This window comes from Oncorhynchus mykiss, chromosome 6 (genome assembly GCF_057628025.1).
Source record: "Oncorhynchus mykiss isolate SJ-2025 chromosome 6, ASM5762802v1, whole genome shotgun sequence".
Taxonomy (NCBI): Eukaryota; Metazoa; Chordata; class Actinopteri; order Salmoniformes; family Salmonidae; genus Oncorhynchus; species Oncorhynchus mykiss.
This window is the reverse complement of record NC_143027.1, coordinates 73,049,652-73,069,681: the sequence shown is the minus strand read 5'-3', so window position 1 is coordinate 73,069,681 and position 20,030 is coordinate 73,049,652. Positions and strand designations below refer to the sequence as shown.

At 44.4% G+C, this 20,030-nt stretch overlaps 1 protein-coding gene across 51 annotated transcripts in view; it reads right to left on the bottom strand.

Moving 5' to 3' along the window:
* LOC100136290 (SOX-LZ) overlaps positions 1 to 20,030 on the bottom strand; it is a 200,174-nt gene that overhangs the window by 163,820 nt on the left and 16,324 nt on the right. For 25 of the 51 annotated variants that reach the window (XM_036979115.2, XM_090236762.1, XM_090236763.1 and 22 more), the window contains exons 3-4: positions 5,482 to 5,552; positions 2,372 to 2,503 (exon numbers count right to left, since the gene is read on the bottom strand). The gene's annotated coding sequence lies outside the window, so the exon portion shown is untranslated. 51 annotated transcript variants of the gene reach the window in all.

Sequence of the window (20,030 nt, the reverse complement as noted above, 5' to 3'; positions counted from 1 at the left end):
TTGAAAGGTGTCTGCTCATGTTTCAAATTAAACGGGCTGCTGGTCAGCATTAGCACCTCGGCACCCGCCGGCAGCCGCTTGCCTCCGACACATAGGGGGCTGGGGAGGCAGCCTATCCACCGTTCACACTGGAATAATTACAACATGTCAGGAAGAATTAATTTCCTCATTTTTCAAAAGGATACACAGAAATTACCATGTTATTATATGACAGAGTCCCTGGGAGGATTGTATTAAATGTGATTTCTAGCACAGCCCACACAACAAATTAAAATGAGAAATAAGATGGAGAGAAGCAGGGCATGGAGCATATGTTTATGGCAATGACTGAAGCCAAGGGACCAGAAACAACCATCTTCATTTCATTTTATTTAAATCAGGCCGACACAGTGTGTCTGAATGACAGCGCCTGCTAATGGGCCCAGATTACAGGCTCCTTGGTATTAGCACAGAGATCCAGCCACTTAGTGGGGGAGTAACGGACGCTAGCTACTGGGTCGGGCTACACTACAGCAAGACCATCTGAGCATGATGCAGACATTAACACAGGTTTAGGATCCTCCAACCCCGCTCCACCCTCCAGGACAAACAAGGAAACAACTTCACTGAGCTTACAGTACATTCATGTTGAGATCAATTAGGCAGGGTGGTTATTTCAGACAGCGGCAGCTGATTTCTCAGAAAGATCAACTAACGATGCTTACTCACTGTGAGCTGTTCTCAACCTTCATTCTTCTCATCTTAACGCCAGTCACTGTGAAGCCATGTAATTAACTTAAAAGAGTAATGACATTATACTATGTCCAAGTCAATCATTCCCCATTCGTTTAGGTGTCTAACTTCTTCAGAAATGTAAATGTAAGTTTACAGCAAAAATTGTATGTTTACAAGTTAATGACCCCTAGAAGAAAGACAACAACCCCGGAGAATTTCACCATGAGGAGAGAATAATTATATTTAACAAAATGACTTAGTATTTTTTCTGTATTTTTTCCATTCTTTACTGACAAAGATAGCCTAAACAAAAGTACATTAAATGCAGTAGCACCTTTTGCATAACTCAAATAATAAACATCTTAACCATGGGGGGACTTTAGAGACCCCTATCCAGCATCCCCCTCCAGACAGGGCTTGGGGGTTGCGGGGTGGGGAGAAAGTGGATACATGGGACCTGTGGAGGTCTTCTCCCTTCTGCCACTCTCCCCTCTCCCAGGCTTTGATTGGACTTGTTGCTAAATACAATCCAACCCAGGCATGGAAAGAAAGAGTTTTTAAACTCTCCCGAAATGGCCGTCACTAGAGCCCAGCACTCCCCTGGGCACCACAAACTTAAAATAATTTGCGAATCAATTAACTGGATACTCTCAACGCAACGGGCATTTCACACTCCAGGGTCGGAGCGCATTATCAGCCGGAGATGATTCATGGCGTTTTGGGAGAAAAGTTCATGGATGAAATCATTAATTCATTTGACCAGACATTTAGTTATGCATTACTTTCCACAGCTGGGGAGGCGAGAAGATTAATGGCATGTTCTCAGGTCCCGTTTTCTGCAGTATATAGCTAATAGGTGAAACTTCTCTCTGTCCTACAAGGGCTGCGACTTGAGAGGAAGGAAAGCAGCCAAGTCTATACTAGGTTTCATTCTACAGAGAATCAAATAAAGCACATCAAGCCATCAAATCAGGCCTCATATCTAATAAAGCTGATAGGAGGGTATAACCCCGATAACAACAGCATGTTGCTGGGATGGCAGCTCATACAGAGGGGATTGAAAAATGTTCATATCTAAAGGGGTTAGACACAATGTCACCAAACCTTACAACTAACAGGATCTATCAGGGTTATACAGCATTAGTGAATGGAGGCATACTGTATCTGCATACCTGTACGGAAACTCTTTCCTGACAGATAAAAAAATCTGCCAACAATCAATTTGAATATTCCCAGTGTTCCTCTACAGCAATTGAAACCAAGGCTGATGAAATTAAAATCACTTTGTCAAGCAGTCTCCGTTTATCTACACCACGGGTCATAATCAGTGCAGACAGGGTCAGTTGGCTGAACCAACAAGAGCATTTGATACATAATAGATGAGAAGATAACCAACCAAAGGTTATTCATTTTCATTTTGTGGTGAAGTGCTGTTTATTTCATTTCTCAGAAAACCTCTCCAGCAGATCTTCCCCTTGATGGGCATCAGTGCTGGACTGAGCATAGCCCAGAGTGACTGCTGTGTGTCCATCACTTATTACATGATGACACACGCTGACAAAGAGCGTATTCGGCCCTCCACACTTTGGTGTTTCCAAATGAGTTCACACAGGAGTGATGAAATACATCGGAGCCACACACGGTCAAAATGACTCACCACCTCGTTTATGATGAATTAAACATGTAGATTCAAGTTGCATAGGATTTAGATGAATGAGTGTGTCAGGTCTGGCTGATAGAAGAGCACAGGGGAGTGGAGCAGGTCTTTGGAACATCACACACAGGCCATCTAAAAGCATTAAGACAGGGAGACACAGTGAGTGTGGTACAATCTATTCTAACGCACACTGACACTTCTAAAATAACAGTGCGAGTAAAGTACTAACTGTACAAATGGGGATATTTGGGTACTGTGGTCAATGACAACCACATACAATCACTGAATAACAATTAAATAAAACATTTACAATTATATGATGTTATGTCTACAAGCATTTTTCCCACAATGCACCTTATCTTCTGCTTCGAAGAGAAAAGCTCAGGTGTTCATTCCATTGGCTATTCACTATCAAGGTCCTCATGAGTGGGAGCATCTCAAGTAATGTAGGAGACCTCTAAAGTCTACCTCAGGTCCATACACACATAGTACCAAGTCCTTTGTTCAACACACACATCATTGGGAGCATTTGCTGTTCCTACAAAAGAAAACGCACACACACACACGCGCATGCACTTAGCTAGTGGACAACAAGGCATTCCCTGTCACTCAACCAACTGTACCTATGCCAACCATAAGGCTGATGTTTATGTTCTTAGTCAGTAGCTAATGTAGTTATCTTTTTCCCTTTGGTCCAACAATAACCAAACGTTTTATTCCCAAAATAGAGAGAGGTAACCTGTAACTTGTCAATAACAATGTTAATATCTTGGTTCCAGGTCTTTCTCTCCAGAGGAAGCAGTGGACCCATGTTGTTTTGGTGTATTTACTACTAATACTACAAAGTGTAAAGCTGTGGTAGTATCAGGAGCTCACCAGTGTTACACAGTGTTAGCACGCGATGCAGTCTGGCTAATGTATGCTCATTCACTCATCATGTCCCTTCACAAAGTTTATCCATTTTTTTCCCTGAGCAGTATTCATTGGTGATAAAATCCAAAGCTAAGGCTTTGTTATTCCACCATTCTGTCTGCTCACTGCAGCTAAAGACAAGCCCACATTCCCAACATGGACTTCCATTGAGAACAGACGTAACAACACCAACAGACACTACAAACAAAATATATAAAACCATTAGGCAATTTGGTTTAGATGGGAGCATTGATTTGCACTGAAGACAATTGTGTTTGAGGAGAAATGGCAGAGATAAACCATCGGTATTAGTAAATGGCCGTGAACTTTGAGATGGGATTGACTCTTATCAGTGCCACAGTTGATTATACAGGACCAACAAGGACTCCTCAGCCACATTCATATCATTCAGTCCTGCCTCTCCGGAAACCATCTCCAACTGACATTTGAAAAAATATTAAAATCAACTAAACTTTCTTGGCTTTATTTGCTCAAGAAACATTTTCTCAGATCCATTTTTTATTACAACAGTGCAGCAGAGAGAGCTCCCATTAAAGGTGTATTATAGCAATATAGTGCAGCCATATACTGGCTGTTTTCGGAGGCGCTGCCTGCGTTTCCTGAAATGGACTCTTTCTTCCCTGAATGTTCTTATTGAGACGACACGCAGCCATAAACTACCAATAACAGCAGCCGACATTAGCGTACAGAATAGAATCAAAAGCACTATACATGCTACTATGGAGGTAGACATGAAAAGTGAGGAAAATAACCAAGACACCTGGGTTTAGTTTTCTAAGGGCCTCAGAGGTTGAGGTAAACTCACAAGTCTCACAAGGCCTTGACGTCATTAGCTAGCCTGACTATGCATGTACGTGTCCCAGTTCCATGGTCTTCTGTATTCAACCTCTATATACAACTAAAGCTAGAATACAAGAACGTAGCTGTCAGAATGTACTTTAACCTCAGATTGTGTGCAGTATTTTTCTTTTAACTAGAAATAAAAGCAGAATCTGAAAAAATAAAGATTCTGTACCTGAATAAACAACTCCAAAATAAACATTATATACAAAAGTATGTGGACACCTCTTCAAATGAGTGGATTCAGCAATTTCAGCCACACCTGTTGCTGACAGGTGTATACAGTTGAGCACACAGCCATGCAATCTCCATGGACAAACATTGGCAGTAGAATGGCCTTACTGAATAGCTCAGTGACTTTCAACTTGGCACCGTCATAGGATACCACCTTTCCAACAAGTCAGTTCGTCAAATTTCTACCCCGCTAGAGCTGCCCCGATCAACTGTAAGTGCTGTTAATGTGGAAACGTCTAGGAGCAACAACAGCTCATCCGCAAAGTGGTAGGCCACGCAAGCTCACAGAATGAGACCGCTGAGTGCTGAAGCATGTAACGTGTAAAAATCTTCTGTCCTCAATTGCAACACTAGGGAGTTCCAAACTGCCTGTGGAAGCAACGTCGGCACAAGAAATGTTTGTCGGCAGCATCATGAAATTACTTTTCATGGCCAAGCAGTCGCACACAAGCCTAAGATCACCAAGCACAATGCCAAGCGTCGGCTGGAGTGGTGTAAAGCTCGCCGCCATTGGACTCTGGAGCAGTGAAAACGCGTTCTCTGGAGTGATGAATCATGCTTTACCATCTGGCACTCCGACGGACAAATCTGGGTTTGGCGGATGCCAGGAGAATGCTACCTGCCCCATTGCATAGTGCCAACTGTAAAGTTTGGTGGATGAGGAATAACGGTCTGGGACTGTCTTTCATGATTTGAGCTATGCCCCTTAGTTCCAGTGAAGGGAAATCTTAATGCTACAGCAAATCCCCGCAGCAATGTTCCAACATCTAGTGGAAAGTTTTCCCAGAAGAGTGGAGGCTGTTATAGCAGGTTGTTATAGCAGCAAAGGGTTACCAACTCCATATTAATGCCCATGATTTTGGAATGAGATGTTTGACGAGCAGGTATCCACATACTTTTGGTCATGTAGAGTCTAAATTGTAAAAGTGACCATGTGGAGTAACAATATAAGCTTATTCTGTAGCATCCATTATATTAGTATTTATTTGTGCATTTCATTCAATGCAGGTGTTCAGTGTGGATGGAGGCCTCCAGGGGTGAAAGAGAAATCTAACTGGATAGCCTTTAGAAAGAAATCAAAATGGAGGAAAAAGGGTACTTACACAAAGAGAAAGACTAAACCCCCAGCACCCAGCGATCACTGGTTAGTTGATTCTGAACTCATGAAAGTGACCTGAAATGATAAAAAAAAAAAACAGACAAAATATATAAATGTCTCTTTCTTTCTCAAAACAGTTAAACAGTCCATCCCAGACATTCAATTCAAAACAACATATTTTATGGATACATTATTTTAAAAAAAAATCTGTACAATCAGTAAAATAACTTTATTTGCACATATCAAAACAAACTTGGAGAGGAAAGGAGAGAGAGGGAGATAGGAGGGAGGGGGTAAGGATGAGAAGGGGATGCTGGCCCATGGTCAGAACGTCTACAGCTGAGGTAAAACAGCTTTAGTAATGAAAGAGTTCGGGACCACGTCTTAGACAATGTTTAAAATCCACTTCTCTAATACCTCATTAATCTGTCCTACAGCCAGTAGATTCCACTAATACATGGCTTTCATATAAAGTGGTTGTTTTATTTAATTTTGACTCTCTTTCTTTGAGCGCGGCAGGCTAATGATTTATTTAGCAGCATGCTCTGCTAGTGACGGCATGTCTCTCTCTGAGCCCAGCCGCCAGAGCTCTGGAAAACACAAACAACCCGAAGCCTCTGCAATATGGACATACCACTTTTAGCCATTATCTAACCCGGAATTTAACATCAATATTTCTACCTCCATACAGTGGAAAAATAACACACCAAAACAGGAACCACAACAATATTCAAAGTGAGAGAGAAGTGGAGTGATCATTGTGCACAGTCACAGCGCGGGCCTGAAACGGCACAAAGCTCATTGATGTTCATTCCCTCACATTATCTTGTTTTTCGCAACAAGCTGCGATCTCATTAACAGCTGATTTATACAATTACCCTGCTTCAGCACCGCCAATTAAACCAGGACAGAGGTTTTTAAGGTCACACTTAATTGATCTGCCAGTAATTGTGCTACTGTACCTTGGTCTCCTGCGGCAAGGCAGGGAATAAAAGATACCAACAGCAGACCAGAGAAATATACCAACACATTTGCAATTGGTGTCAAAGTACAGAAAAGAGATCTCAGTAAGAGAGGATGGAGGGTTAATAGAATAGACCAGAAAGAAGCAGTAGTCACGAATGGATCTGAATGTGCAGCCTTGAGACTGAAAGTAACAATAAGGAGAGAGAAGGCCCACAGACTGGCCCTGACTGAATGGTAATCTGCTGTCATCTTTATAGCGCCTCTGAGCTGACAGTCCAACCTCTCAAAGGACCCAGCCGTCCTAGCCAGCAGTCTGCCAGTGTCCACACCACACTGTCTCACCTCTCTGCACTGTACTGCACACACACACACACACACATACACATACGGACAGACACGCGCACCCGCACAGGGTCAGAGATGGAAAAACAGACACACACACAGACAAGCAGATGGACAAATAGAGAAAGAAACAAAGACAGAAAGGCAGACAGACGTCTACACACACACACACAATTTTACTTTCAAAACCCACTAAGGGCGCTCTCCACCCAGACTATCATAGCCCACTGTATTAAATACATAACCAGGGTAGTAATTCAATAAACAAGTGTTTCTTTATGAAATATACAGTTTACAAAACATTAAGAACATCTTCCTAATATTGAGTTGCACATATCCATGTCTCAGTTGTCTTGAGGCTTAAAAACCCTTCTTTAACCTGTCTCCTCACCTTCATCTACACTGATTGAGGTTGATTTAAGTGACATCAATAAGGGATCATAGCTTTCACCTGGATTCACCTGATCAGTCTATGTCATGGAAAGAGCAGGTGTTCTTAATGTTTTGTACACTCAGTGTATAACATCTGACTCATTCCCGTTAATAAATGAGAACACTTTTAATTGCAGGGGGTAGAAATTAACAAGCCTTTGAATGTATAATGTGATGTTAATTGAAACAATGAGGAAAGTAACAGACAAATAGAAAATATGTAATTTTGTATTCATGGCTTATTTAAAGAAATCATTTGTCTGGAGAAAAATGATTATGATTATAGATAATAAGAAAAATCAGAGTGATATTACAAATAATTAAACAAATGTTGTAATTCGTCTGGTGTGATAAGAATGTTTCAGACAGAGACTATTGTAGTGGTGTGATGCAGTAGAGCAGCTCTTTTCCTGCTCAGAACACAGCCTATGGGCTGCTGGGGAATTAACACAGAGATGGGAACCCTTCCTTTCACTAATTAGACGATCATGGATTCATTAAAACAGAATCCCAATCAACTCCAAATTCAGTTTATTAGTTTCCCCCAACACTTTTATCACCCAATCATTGTGTCCACAATAACCGTAGAGCCTTTGAAATGTTTTACTCAGCTGTTGCAGAGAGGTTGGTGACAACAAACCGCACTGAAACACAACACACATAAACGGAAACTAACACAAAATGAACACATACACACACTGACGGAACACTATCTTTCGCTTTAACATACCCTTTCACACACACTTTCACACACTTTCACACACACACACACTTTCACACACACACACACACACACACACACACACACACACACACACACACACACACACACACACACACACACACACACACACACACGCACGCACGCACACACACGCACACACACCACCAGCTGTCTGCACTACTGGAGTACCCGAGACATCGGGGGTGGTGAGCTATCAGCCAAATAGATAATTCTCATTAAACCACAGGTGGACAGTCAGTCAGGGGGTTGCCACACATTACAGACAGCACCGCTTTTAAAGAAAAATCAACATTTATCTATGTCCCACACTAGAGACGCAGAGGGATTGATCTGTCAAACAGAAAGCCCTTTGAACAAGCCCAACAGACAGACTAACAGTTCTCACTTCAAAGGCCCCGGGCCAGAGAGCTCAAGGACACCTGTGGTAGTTCTGTCAAAGGGCGGCCTTTCCTTTCCTTTGTCTTTGGCCAAACCCCTAGACTATATTAAAGGGACCCTCCACCTAAACCCCACCACAACTCTGTGCCAGGACACTTCTCCAACACCACAACCCTGTGTCAGGCCCTTCCTCCAACACCACAGCCCTGTGTCAGGACCCTCCTCCAACACCACAACCCTGTGTCAGGACCCCCCTCCAACACCACAGCCCTGTGTCAGGACCCTCCTCCAACACCACAACCCTGTGTCAGGACCCTCCTCCAACACCACAACCCTGTGTCAGGACCCTCCTCCAACATCACAACCCTGTGTCAGAACCCTCCTCCAACACCACATCCCTGTGTCAGGACCCTCCTCCAATACCACAACCCTGTGTCAGGACCCCCCTCCAACACCACAACCCTGTGTCAGGACCCTCCTCCAACACCACAACCCTGTGTCAGGACCCTCCTCCAACATCACAACCCTGTGTCAGGACCCTCCTCCAACACCACAACCCTGTGTCAGGACACCTCTCCAACACCAGACCACAGCCCGGTGTCAGGACACTTCTCCAACACCAGACCACAGCCCTGTGTCAGGACCCTCCTCCAATACCACAACCCTGTGTCAGGACCCCCCTCCAACACCACAGCCCTGTGTCAGGACCCTCCTTCAACACCACAACCCTGTGTCAGGACCCTCCTCCAACACCACAACCCTGTGTCAGGACCCTCCTCCAACACCACAACCCTGTGTCAGGACCCTCCTCCAATACCACAACCCTGTGTCAGGACCCTCCTCCAATACCACAACCCTGTGTCAGGACCCTCCTCCAATACCACAACCCTGTGTCAGGACCCTCCTCCAATACCACAACCCTGTGTCAGGACCCTCCTCCAACACCACATCCCTGTGTCAGGACCCTCCTCCAATACCACAACCCTGTGTCAGGACCCTCCTCCAATACCACAACCCTGTGTCAGGACCCTCCTCCAATACCACAACCCTGTGTCAGGACACCTCTCCAACACCAGACCACAGCCCTGTGTCAGGACACTTCTCCAACACCAGACCACAGGCGGTGTCAGGACACTTCTCCAACACCAGACCACAGCCCGGTGTCAGGACACTGTGTGTCAGGGCTAACGAGTTAAAGCAGGCCTCTAGGGCCATAATCCAAAACGCACATGTCTGTCATGTTAGAGCAGGATTTATAGTAAATCTACACACTAATACAAAAACCTCTCTCTCTCTTTCTCACTTGGTTACTTTTCATTTATCCGTATGTTACAGATTGAACGTATGCCCTCTGGAGCTACCATTTGGCCTGAAATCCTTCCTTTCATATGTAAGTGAAAGCTGTTCCACAGACATCACCGAAGAGAGGGGATCCAATCAAATGAACCTTCAGATTCCAGGCATGTGTTCATCTACAGGGGGCTCGGCTTGATTTGATTACCCCAGCACATAACGGGGTAATGTCTCTCTCGCTGACCATCATATGCACATGGCTGAGAATCAATGGCCAACCTTCAGAACAACTATACAGAACGTAGTTACACAAGTGTCTTTTTTCTCTGTCAATGTCCAGACAGGACAAACAAAGCAAAGACACACATGAATATGAGACTGCCATTGACATTGTTCAGATGTGTGTGTGTGTGTGTGTGTGTGTGTGTGTGTGTGTGTGTGTGTGTGTGTGTGTGTGTGTGTGTGTGTGTGTATGTGTGCGCATGTGTGCGCGTGAGTGTATATGCAAATATGTTACAGGACAAACCAATCCCCTGCACAACACAGCTGTATCCAGATCTGCAACATTTTCTAAATATCCCCAGTGCACTATTCCAGCCCTCACTCCTTCTAGTCCAAACATGCTAAAGTAGGGATTTTGCAGAGGTAGTTATTTTGACAATGGAGGCAATCTTTTTGCCATCAGCGTGTTGGTCCCCACCTGGTTGAGACCTGGTTATCTCTACAGACAGAGAGAGGCAGCAGTGGCCCATCCAGGGCTGGGGACTATGGGAGGGCTGGGTGGGTGGGGGGATAAGGCAATGAGGTAACAGCAGTACAGGCTAAACAGCAGGGAGCCTTGGGGAAATGGGGGGTGGAGGGAAGAGAAGGGGGGTGAGAATTCTGCTGAAATGTCTATTAGTGGACTCGGCTCAAGCCATTGTCAGATTCAATATCCAAGTCCACAAAATCAACCCACTTTCCCCACATCGCCCACCGCGAATGAGAAAAAGCATAGCTGTAGTATGCAGTGAATGAAAGGCCGTCATTACAAAAAGGGGAGGTCAAAGCCATGTCTGGGCTAATACAATCTGATGCCCAGGTCAGCAGGGAGGTTAGCAGGGCTGCAGTTACCTGGGGGTTGGCAGGCTACAACAGGGGGAGGATAGAGAGACGAGCAGTTGAGGAGACAGAGCGCTGATGTCCCTATGATAACTTGGTTAACAGAAAGCTATAAATTCCCTGTGGCACAGAGCACACTGCACAGGCATGCCAAAGAATATGAGCTCACAAAGACAAGCTTTATTTCCACACAAAAAAATCCACCATATCATTGAGTTATTTGGTGCTGGAAACGCTCCAATCACAGCCAGACACAGCTGCTTCAGCACACTATTACCTGTCACAGCCTCCCTGCTCTCCCCTTCTTTCTCTTCCTGCCTTGCTCTCTCTTTCTCTCGCTCTCTTTCTCCCTCACTCCCTCTTTATTTCGGTCTGTCTCTCTCCATCGCTGTGTCTCTCTCTCTTTTGCTCTTTGTCTCTGTCTTTGTCCCCCCTCTCTCTTTCTCTCTCCTCTCTGCCTCTCTCTCATGTGAACATGACAGGCACAGATTAAAGATGGAGCTGCACCAGGCCTCCTGTCACAACGATCAAAGAAGACCTGCCTGAAACACTCACCATTGTCAATCACACTCAGGTCAGGAGAGGCTGCGAAAGTGACACCACACAATAATGTCTTTATTGTGCAGGTCTGAAACAGTGACAGGGCTTTTGACTCTGTCTTATTGAGTGTTTCACTATTCCTCTGTGAATAACAGTGGTGCGGTAAAGGGAGAATCAAACCTTCTTCCCTGTGTTTGTGAAGAGAGGCAGACAGCTCTGTGATCAAACCGTTATTTCATATGCCTGCCGCACCGCAAATACATTACATGTGATTTACTCTGCCTCAAATAACAAGACTAAAAGTCAATTTACAGAGGTGGTTGGATAGAGAAATGACCAGCCACTAGAAGGCTTCAATCCACCGCAGGAGGCATTCATGTTCCCTGTGTTAGTAACAGCCGGGTGTGCAACCTGTCAATTCTCTTTGATTCACACTCACATATTCTCCACTCAAAGACAAGAATAGTGTCAACTTAGAGGCTAGCCTTGTCTTTTGGTTGTTGATTTGTCTACTATTCTCAGCTTCTAGGATGTAATTCCCCCACAGTAGCAGAAGGCTTTTCTTTTCTTCCTTCTCTAAGAGAGGATGTTCTCTCTCTCTCTCTCTCTCTCTCTCTCTATCCCTTCCTCTCTCTCTCTCTCTCTCTCTCTCTCACTCTCTCTCTCTCTCTTATTGAGTGGGGGGTTATGAAAACAAGCCTAGTTCTCTCTCAGGTAATGTACTTATTTTCCACAGCCCCATCTTCTAGTTTACTGAGTGGTGGTGTTTCTCCCTCTTATCGCCTGGCCCTCGTGGGGCACTTTAGCCCCTCAAATCCTGTTCACCACATACTGGTTTCAGAATCTGTGAAATGAGTGCTGGGGAAGCGTGGCCACAATGTCTGCCTGTGTCGCCACCGGACTCAAATGGGCTTGGTGCTTTTTGTCCAGGGAGATGCATAAATGGAAGTTTTTAACACCTCAAAGAAGGCTGGTCCTTTGTGTGGTCACACTGGAGAGGCCTGTCAGTCTCCTGAGGAAGCAGACACGCTGAGTGCTGCAGGACAAAGGGCCAGAGGCACAGAATCAGCAGGGGCATCACTCGGCTATGGGTACCCGGCAGACACACACACATACATACATACACACTCTGTCATCATATCAGAGCCTGTCAAGCACATATACACACGGATACCATAGAAAGAGTCACTCACACGAACATACAGCTTTTGTCAAAGCTAATAAAAACACACAGTCAACATACACACAGACAGCTCTCAAAACCATAAAAATGGTACCAAACACATTCACACACGCTTGTTACACACAAACATGCAGTATGAAGCAAACGCAGGGAAAAATACGTTGACAAAATGTTGTGGTATATACAAAGATATCCAAGAAAACACCTCAATCTGAAAGAATCATTCTACTTTGTATTAGATACGAACAATTTGAAATGCAGTCTTACTACAAACATATGCATACCCAATCTGACAATGGACCCTCTCAATACAAATCAAGAATGAACACCAGCACCACAAAACAACAACACAGAGCTACTTATTTACTCCAACCTTCGGTTTGAAAATAATTTCTTATTTACTCCAACCTTCGGTTTGAAAAGAATTTCCTAATTTCCATGTCAATCTCCCTTATTGCAATTCTCTTTTTTTTTTGTTGCAAGTACAAACCAGCAGCCAAAGCTTACAATCAGTCTTTATGCTTTTTAGATGCCTACAATAAACATTTAAATGCAAATATCTCAGCCGCACAAAGGAGTTGCAACTTCTGTCAGTAGCAACATAATCAACCTGCAATTGTCTCCTGACTGGGAGCGGCATCCTGTGACCAGGGCTGAGCTGTGAGCATCTGTATTCAAATGACTTCCCTATTTCAGGCAGCACGGCTCAATGTGGATATTTTCCAACAGTAAAGCACTGGAAGTCAATCACATGGTGAATTAAACCAGAAAGGAAACAATTGATCCAGAAAAGATCAGGTTAGAACAAGGCACATCGGTGGCCACAAATGATTCCTGTTGTTTTGTCCCTCTTCAAACAGAAGCACACAGGCACAGTCTGTGTTGCCATTTCAGTCATGCATTTGCAATGTAGTCATAAATGTTTAGATCTACAATTCAAGCCCCGTGCATCCTGATAAATATGTCTAGTGGTGAACTTCTTGACCAAGACGGATACAGAAGAAGCCGGTCACAAAGCAAGGCTCTGTTGAACAACAGTATTCTCTGAGATGAAAAGGTTGGAAGGGAAATAAGCAGGATTCCCACGGTGTGTCCATAGAGTACATTGGGGATGGTACATTGTGTTCTAAAATACCAGAACAAGATCTAGATTAAGAATAAACAACGGTACAACAATTAACATGTAAGACTGATATTGCCTTCCAAGTAGGTTGGTCTGTAAATCTGATGGTGATTGGTGCATATGCTCTGTGCTGGCTCCACTGACCCCTGTACAGCCATTTGAACAATTAACATTATAACCTCTGATTTTTGTTTTTATTTACTGTCGCAGGGATCATTTGTCTTCTTTGAAAACAGCAATTAATAGTGGCGTTTGCAAATGCACTAGTCCACTTGGGAGTAGGGAAAATGATCGGTTTGAGAATATTTCTGCATTCTTAATCTTCTAAAGAGGGAAATGATTTAAAGGGAGGACACAAATCTCCTGTGACATGGCAGGGACTGTATGGGCTCTCTCTCTCCCCTCTCTCTCCCCTCACCCTGTAGCTTTGCGAGGCAGCGGTGGGGAGGGGGATGGAGGGTAGCTAAGAGATCAGGGCTCTAGTTGCTCTCCTCCACTCCCCAGCTCTGCTTCACCCTCACAGGAAAACAAATGTGGTGTTTCAGTCACTGATCACTAAGCTAATTGAGTTTTACACTCTTTTTCTGGACCAAAAAGATCCTTTGAAATGAGGAGGTCGAATTACCTCTCCAGTCAGGCAATAAATAAGTCAAACAAGGTAAGGGGCTCTTGCCAGCATATTTTAGTGCCAAATTCAATTAGTGGGAAAACAGAAGATGCATGGTTGTTCACTTAACTGCTGGATGCATTTCCATTCCCATGATGCTGCCATTGTACACAGCCAATCAGATGGTCCCTGTCAGACAGCTACAGCCCTCAGACAGAGGATGGCTGGAAACATACTGCCCTCCTGGTCATACTGTAATTGAAGTCATTGAGCGATAACACAAGATCACTTGGTTCAGCCGAAGACCATGAGTGTGTGTGTTCACATTATACTCTACTATACACAAATACTTGGATATTGTAATAAACTCTGTAATCAAATATGTTGACATTGTTATTATAACATGAATAACCATGTTGTAATACAATCACTATTCCCATAGCAGGGAGAAAATAATAATTAATAATAATGTCATAGTGTAATTGAAGCTTACTAAACCTTTCAAACTGTACTTTGTCTGTGCAAAGATATACATACTTTTCCCATTATGTAAGCGGTCCTATAGGGCCATTGTGCATTGATTCACAGCACAAGAAAAGGAAACGGACATGAAGTAAGCCTGTAGCCTGGGCATGGAGCACAGAAGGTGGCCGGACAATGTACAGAACAAGAGAGAAAGAGAGGGAAACACAGCTCTGTACACCCAAACTGGCTACAATGTGGCCTTTGTGACATCATAATGCTTTCTGCCCGGGAGATTTTTGGAAAATATTCCAAATTTTCCTAGTCTGCATATCCAGCAATAACATCTTACATCACAGCTCCTACTATATATCCCATGTAGCCGGGGACATTTTACATTTGTGGAGAGTGAAGGGGGGTAAGAAAAACATAGTGAAACAGTTATTATATTCCAATCATGCCCTGGGAGCCCATTACAACATGGCACAGACCATGTTAAAGCTGAGGAGCTGGGCAGCCCAGCTTGCTGCGGAGGGAGGGAGGGCTCCAGGCTCAGGGCTAGGAACCTGCACTATACTGCCAGACTCTCTGTGCTGCCCGCCTGTATAAAACAACTACAGCACACTGGGAGGGAGGGAGGGCTCCAGGCTCAGGGCTAGGAACCTGCATTATACTGCCAGACTCTCTGTGCTACCCGCCTGCCAGCCTGTAGAAAACAACTAGAGCACACTGGGAGGGAGGGAGGGCTCCAGGCTCAGGGCTAGGAACCTGCACTATACTGCCAGACTCTCTGTGCTGCCCGTCTGCCAGCCTGTAGAAAACAACTACAGCACACTGGGAGGGAGGGAGGGCTCCAGGCTCAGGGCTAGGAACCTGCATTATACTGCCAGACTCTCTGTGCTGCCCGCCTGCCAGCCTGTAGAAAACAACTAGAGCACACTGGGAGGGAGGGAGGGCTCCAGGCTCAGGGCTAGGGACCTGCACTATACTGCCAGACTCTCTGTGCTGCCCGCCTGCCAGCCTGTAGAAAACAACTAGAGCACACTGGGAGGGAGGGAGGGCTCCAGGCTCAGGGCTAGGAACCTGCACTATACTGCCAGACTCTCTGTGCTGCCCACCTGCCAGCCTGTAGAAAACAACTAGAGCACACTGGGAGGGAGGGAGGGAGGGCTCCAGGCTCAGGGCTAGGAACCTGCATTATACTGCCAGACTCTCTGTGCTGCCCGCCTGCCAGCCTGTAGAAAACAACTAGAGCACACTGGGAGGGAGGGAGGGCTCCAGGCTCAGGGCTAGGAACCTGCACTATACTGCCAGACTCTCTGTGCTGCCCGCCTGCCAGCCTGTAGAAAACAACTAGAGCACACTGGGAGGGAGGGAGGGCTCCAGGCTCAGGGCTAGGAACCTGCATTATACTGCCAGACTCTCTGTGCTGCCCGCCTGCCAGCCCTTAGCAAATAACTACAGCACACTGACAAATGCTGAGATTGATCCTGGTGGGAACGAAGTCTAAGATAGAGGTTCTCCACCAGCACAGTTGTGCCCTCGGCTTATTGTGGAGATTTTCATATTTGTTTGGTGATTGTTTTTGTTTCTTTGTTTGTTAGTTAGCTGCTCTGATCGTGTCTAGACTTGACAGTTCATGCAGCTTTTGTATTCTGATCATGGAGTTGTGATGATGGAATTCTGAACGTGTCATGCCTCTACACCTACATTTAAATGTGTCTACCGTTTCCGGATTGCCTTTTCCCACAGTATATTCAAATAGTAGTTGGCTAAATCTGATAATAACACAGCCAACTACTGTAGCTAACTAGCCAGCTAACCTCTGTAGGCCAGAAAGCTAGCTAGCGAAGCTAAAGGGATCGCAAACAGGTTAGCATAACTCATAACTCTTCTAGTATAGCCAGAAGTTCTAATCGTTAAATGCTGGCAAGCATTTATGAAGCCAGCAAACACATTCCTCCCAGGCTAGGCATGTATTTCCTCCAACCTTTAATGAAACAAGATGCCTCTCGCTCCCAAAACAAGTTTTCTGGAGTCTTGTGGGCAGAGTGCTGATGACGTTGCCCACTGCATGCGCTTTCGGTAGCCTGATTACGTCCAGATTGAGGAGAAATCTGCACAAAATGTGTCCCTGACCACCTCCTGAAATGGTTAGCCAGATCTGAACACAATCTGACCACAATGCGACTTTTGTGCATCAAGACCTGTCTTTTCAATGCGACCTTCGTATTCTGATAGCAGAAGTCGCATGTAAGTGTCAAATGTAGACGGTCTCTGTGCTAGGTTAGGCAGCAGGCCTGCCGTGCTGGTGGGTTAGTAGAGTGTATCAGGAGCTGCTACCAGGGGCCCTGTGTGAGGACGCTCTCCTCATGTCCCCAGTGCCTGACACAGACTGGCTCTCCTGATGATAGTAACATGAGGTTAGCATTAACGGTGCTGAAAGCACGACAGGTGGGTCACATGAAAGGTTGCTAATTTTCTTTAGCCGGCCAAACACATGGTTCCCATTATTATCATCCTAGAAAAACTGACAATTCTCCAAACTAAATATAAAGAGGCCTCTGTGACCACTACTGTTCGCCACACACTAATTGTAAAAAAAAATATCTTACATTATATATGAATATACATTTCCAAGCGGAGCGTGCTTTGAGGAGGATATTCAGAGGAAATAGACATGCAAAATTGTGTTTTTCAGTGCGGGGAACATGATTGACGTGATGCAAGAAAAACACTTTTGGGGATACATTATCTGTGGATGTAAAGTGATCCGTTAGCAATACACCCAGTTCTAATAAGAGCAACACACTTTCTCCATACTGTTGGATTCCATCTCATCATACTGTTGATTCCATCTCATCATACTGTTCCATCTCATCATACTGTTCCATCTCATCATACTGTTGATTCCATCTCATCATACTGTTCCATCACATCATACTGTTCCATCTCATCATACTGTTGATTCCATCTCATCATACTGTTCCATCTCATCATACTGTTGATTCCATCTCATCATACTGTTCATTCCATCTCATCATACTGTTGATTCCATCTCATCATACTGTTCATTCCATCTCATCATACTGTTCCATCTCATCATACTGTTGATTCCATCTCATCATACTGTTCATTCCATCTCATCATACTGTTGATTCCATCTCATCATACTGTTCATTCCATCTCATCATACTGTTCCATCTCATCATACTGTTGATTCCATCTCATCATACTGTTCCATCTCATCATACTGTTGATTCCATCTCATCATATTGTTGATTCCATCTCATCATACTGTTCCATCTCATCATACTGTTCATTCCATCTCATCATACTGTTGATTCCATCTCATCATACTGTTCATTCCATCTCATCATACTGTTCCATCTCATCATACTGTTGATTCCATCTCATCATACTGTTCCATCTCATCATACTGTTGATTCCATCTCATCATATTGTTGATTCCATCTCATCATACTGTTCCATCTCATCATACTGTTCATTCCATCTCATCATACTGTTCCATCTCATCATACTGTTCCATCTCATCATACTGTTGATTCCATCTCATCATACTGTTCCATCTCATCATATTGTTGATTCCATCTCATCATACTGTTCCATCTCATCATACTGTTCCATCTCATCATACTGTTCATTCCATCTCATCAGAGGAAAAGGAAGAATAAACATTAGTTCTCCAGATAAAACATATAATACCACTGACATATAAATAATGTGGACATGACATGACTTCTGAAAGCTCCCAGTTGGCAAATATGCACCTAGGGCAGTATCTGTTTAGGCTAAGGAAATTCCACAGTTGTAACATTCCATATTTATTTAAGATGAATATAGTTTTCCTGGGAGCGCGTGTGTGTGTGTGAATGTGTGTGCCTTTGTGTGTGTGAGTGTGTGAGTATGTGTGTTGTTTGCTACAACAATCCCCTCAAGGTAGTTTGAGCAGGCTGTGACCTAACAGCAAAATGTTGGAAATTGGAAAAATGACTTCTCTTTCTTGAATAGCTGGAAGATAAGGCCCCGTTAGCAATAAAGTCAGAGAAGTTTAAGCTTATTATGAATACCTCTCAGAGCGCAAAAGCATGTACTGTTGAAATCAAAGAGAGTAATAGACAGGTTAGCCAACCGTCATTTTAAGGATGAAGTCAGTTGTGAAATTATAAAATTGCAAGGTTTTGCTGTCCATATCATACCCTCAGAGCACTCCCAGAAATGATTTAGAAATGGCAGATATCACATGTCAGAAAATGTTCGAAGTTTGTAGGTTGAAAAGAAAAGAGAAACCGATACTAATCTCCCCATTGAATAAAACTGCTAATAATAAGGCCATTTATCTCTTTGCTTAAACAGTGCATACTTTGAAGTTCACAAGAATGTGTGATTCTTAGCAAGTTCCCCTAGCAGCTCGGAGCAGACCTGGCTGTGCTGCACATTCCTGACGGTTTCATGTTCAATTGGCTGTGAAAGTCCACTGCATTACTCCTGCATGCCGGGCTGATAGCATACCAAAACAAGCTTCAAACCTACTACATCCTTTCCTTTTTTTGTAATCACAGGGCAACGTACAAGGCCTGTAAGAGCACCAAATCAGCTTCACGGATTCTTCCACATAGGGAAAGCTAGCGCTCCTTTTGCATACCAGGAACCAGGAACCTGAAAGGTTACCATTACCAGGGCAGCACCACATATCTGTGCATGCATTTTCTGCCCAACAGCTAAAGCTGAAAAGCCCCCAGATGAGATCTGCCGTAAAGATGATATCATAGCATGTGGTTACACAGCAGTCAGTCAGCCAGCCAGGCAGTCAGGTTCCTGCACCAGCCAGCACTCCCCCCCCCCCCCCCCCCCCCCACACACACACACACACACACACACACACAGGCACACACACATACACACACACACAGCCGTTATTGCTCGTCTCCGCTCTGAATATTCATCCATCGTCCTCGACTATCCTAATCACAGTCACTTCCCCTTTAATCACAGGACTGTAATTAGGCCCTAATAAACCATTTTGCCGTCCTCTTGGAGCAGCTCTGTGTCACTCACATATCAAACCATGAAATACTATATTAAAGGCTGTCAACCTCAAAGGAAAGCTCCTCGGGCTGCATAGATACAGAGACTGGAGGCACACCCTCTTACACTAATTTAAATTATCGAGAGCTCCAACATGTGACGCTCGCTACGCCATGCCTGAAACCGAGCTAGGCCAGGCCAAAGCGATGACTATTCCAGACTAAGGTTCTTCTGGTTTCTTATGATGTCGGGTAATTGTTTAAACTTGAGTGGATATGGCAGAAGGTCTTTCTCTGCCTGCCAAGAAGAGAAAAAGTGCCCTGTAGCACTTT